Source organism: Elephantulus edwardii, unplaced genomic scaffold (genome assembly GCF_000299155.1).
Source record: "Elephantulus edwardii isolate Elephantulus edwardi_28Jun2011 unplaced genomic scaffold, EleEdw1.0 scaffold00073, whole genome shotgun sequence".
Classification (NCBI taxonomy): Eukaryota; Metazoa; Chordata; class Mammalia; order Macroscelidea; family Macroscelididae; genus Elephantulus; species Elephantulus edwardii.
The window spans coordinates 8,939,425-8,943,286 of record NW_006399823.1 but is presented as its reverse complement, the minus strand read 5'-3'; positions in this window follow the sequence as shown (position 1 = coordinate 8,943,286).

The following is a 3,862-nucleotide window of genomic DNA, read 5'->3' as shown; positions in this document are numbered from 1 at the left end:
AAACAGATGTGTACCCAGCAGCAGCCCATAAACACAGAAAACGACCTGAAAGGCTTAGAAGTTCATACAAGTGCTATTCAAGCACCATTCCAACCTCACATGGTATGCACCACATATTGTTCTAATTAGAGAGCCATTTCCTTTGCTCAGCTGTTTTCAATTTTAACAAACCACAATGACGTACACAGGGACAAAACAGTCTTTCTCATCTTCAATGACTACATCTCTTCCTTAAACCTTTAAACAGTTTTATGAATACATCTTAAAATGGATTTAAAAAAGGAAAAGAATCTTTCCAAATATATTACACTATATTATGTGTTGACCTAAGGAGAAAAAGAACATTTTCAAAAAACAAACCTTAAGAACAACAGTAAAATCAAAAAAAGTTGGCAAAAAGACATTGAACTAAACTTGAACCAGTTTCATTAATTTAATAATATTTACACATACAATATAATTTTTATCCATTCTGTCCTTGGTTTTGAAATTTCTCACAATAATTGGTCAGAACAGTGCTGATAGCCTAGTGGCAAGAAACCGCGCTGCAATCCCGAATGCACCGGTTTGAGGCCACTAGCTGGTTGTGGGAGAAGGAAGAGCAATCTCCTCCTTTGCCTCTGAAAACCTGCTGGAGGGTGAGCTAGGGATCGATTCCATCTCAAAAGTACACACAACAACAACACACTTGTAAAGGATTAAGATATTAGTCATATGAGAAGTTGTGGGGATAGGTCAGTTTAATATTCACAAGAAAGTCTTGCAAAACCAATCACTAGGTTTGGCTGATTTAGAAAAACCAGGCCTTAAGGATCACTGGTGGCCTAGTGGCAAGAGGCTGCACTGCAATCCCAACGGAGCATGGTTTAAATCCACCAGATGCTCTGCTGGAGAAGAAAGGGCAATCTCCTCCCCTATGAGATCTGATTTGACGATAAACACACACACAAATAATAACATTTTAAAAAAGAAAAGAAAAGCCAGGCCTTGAAAATGTACAAAGAGTTTACCTTCTAAACAACCAATATCACAGAGGATTTAGAGGTATCTTCCAATCAAGAAGAGACTGGAGAGGTGTATGGCTTTAAGTCCAGAATCCCTAGATGGAGAACTTCCTAGATTCAAATGAAAAGTGCTGTACTAAGTTGGATAATACTGAGCTAGGTCCCTGATCCATATGGAGGGGTTTTTTGTGTGTGTGAGGTGTGGGTCTTAAGTTTTCTGTAGACGGTTTTCTAATTTTGCCACCACCATTTGTTGAAGAGGCTGTCATGTCTCCACTTGAACTGATTTTGTCTCCTTGTCAAAAATCAGTTGACCATAGGTAGACGAGTTGATTTCTAAGTTCTCAGTTCTGTTGCATTAATCTATGGTGGTGCTGTTCCGGTACCATGCTGCCTTGACCACCATGGTTGCATGGTAGGATTTGAAATCAGGCAGCATGACACCTTGTACCTTGTTTCTCTTTTTCATTAGTACTTTGCTTATTCAGGATCTCTTTTCATTCCAGACAATATTGGAAAAGCAGTGAATGTTTAGCTTGTAGTTGTGTTGTTGTTGCTCTAAAAAAAAAAATAGCATTTGTTTTAAATAGTTGGCAGTAAAAAAATTAAAACTGTTGACAACAAATTAGTACTATTAAATTTTCATTGGATACTTGAAAACATGACACAGTACTGGTGCTAGTGGATTTGAATGCAGTGCCATTTGTGTATTGAAACCGTCAGAGAGACGCAGCATTTGTTTTAGCTGTACAACTCCCTATGGACTGTGTCACCAAAGCTCCTAGTTTAAAAAAGAGCTCAAGGCTGAGTCCTGTGAGGAGGAAGTCAGACATGCCTCCGCTTTCCAATTTTTTTTACCAACAGCAGCGGTCCTTCAAGAGTACTCTTATCTCTCTGCTGGGTCAGGTAATTTGTTGTAGTGGTCATACAGAATCCACAAACTGTATTCACAGATGTAGGGCAAACAAGAGAGAGATCCGTTGTCCTACTGGACAGAAAGTGATGCTACAAAGCTAAAGACAGATGACTAATCTGGGGCCCTCTGAATTGTTTTTGGTCAAACATTCTTCTAAGTGGTATAGCACTGGTCTGTCCACTTGCTGTACAGAGGTAACTTGTAGTTACTGTGAAGCTGAACACTGTGACAATGATGTGTCAAATGCAATAATGTTTGCCCTTGGTAGACAGTGTTTGGTGGAGCTCCCCAGTTAAAACAAGCTTGGAAGCGGGAGTGGCATCCACTTCCAAAATAGCTTGTTTCTGGAAACTTTATGAAGATGAAAGTTATACAAGTGTTCAGATCTTTCATTCATAGAGTCACTATGAGTCACCTGTGACTCAACAGCACTTAACAACAACAATAATACTGAAAATCAAGAGCAAGCCCAACAGAGTTGAATAGCAGAGGAATGGTTGGAGGAACTAAATGACCGGAAGGCTATGGTGCTGGGAGGTGGTGAGCAAGTCAACAAGGTGGAGATGGGTGCTTCTGAAAAGAGGTCCCCAAATGAGCTTGGTGCTTCATCAGAAGGAAGCAACCACAGACTAAGCTAGTGAAGGTAGGTTGTCAAGCAGATAGAGGGACCACATAGTGGCCAAGAAGAGGCTCATATAGATTTGAAAATATTCTACAAAGGACTTGATTTCAAGTCTGTTCTGCAGAGGTGTTGTAATGCCAGCCTGACACAGGCCCAAAATTTCCCTTCAGGTTGATGATTGAGAGGTAGATCATTAAGTACTGAGGCCCTGAGGCAAAAAAAGCAGACGGAGAGAGAATACAAACACATTCTGACCTTATCTGACCTGATGACACACCCCCTGGGAGAGAGACACCTGGTTTACATTGCACCTGCTCAGTGACACAGAATGGACACGGTAATTTGGAAAGGATGAATGATGTCTCTTCTAGATATATGTGAATTTATCTCATATGATACCATGGGGGTTTACATTAGGTGTAGAAAGACTGATTGATCTCAAATATTTTCCTATTGTTTATACGTGCTTCTAAGTAATCTATTTTTTTGCTCTTTTTTAATTATTAATTTTAATAGACATTTACAGAGGTTTTGAATTTCCATTCATTCATTGCTGCACTTTTCTCCCTGCCCACCCCTCCCCACCAGCTCGCTCCCTCCTCTGAAGAGAAAAAGAAAAAAAAATATTCCTTCATTAGTATACAATTCCCATATCCCTTCGCACCTCGAGTACACTTCTCTATGCAACCTTAATTCTGGATTGTTAACAACCTCAATCTCGTCTGCATCTATCATAGTGCTGCCTATTTGTCCAGTTGTGAGAATCTTTTGTCTTCTTGATGTTAAGCATCAATCCACATTGAAGACTACAGTCCTTGACTTTCTGCAGCAAACACTGCACAAACTCCTTAATTTCAGCAAGCAAGGCTGTGTCATCTTTTAATGCTGTTGTTTGTGAGTTTCCTTCAATTCTAATACTACATTCCTCCTCATGTAGCCAAACATCCTGAATGTTCTGCAAATAAATTTAAATAGTAGGGAGAGAGGACACATCCCTGACAAACTCCTTTCCTTATTTTGAACCATGCAGTGTTTCCTTGCTTTGTTCTGAAGACTACTTTCTGGTCTGAGTTAAGGTTTCGCATGAGCACAATCAAGTGCTTTGAGATTCCCATTCTCCTCAAGGTTAGCCACAATTTGTTGTGACACACACAGTCAAACGCAGTATGTTAATGAGGCCTGTGTTATTATTGTTGTTGTTCTTGTGTACTATCAAGTCTGAACTGACACATAGCTGACCCTGTAAAAGATTTTCAGAAACAGGATATCACATGAGTGGAAATTGTCCATCTTTCTGCTATGGAGCACCTGATTGATTCG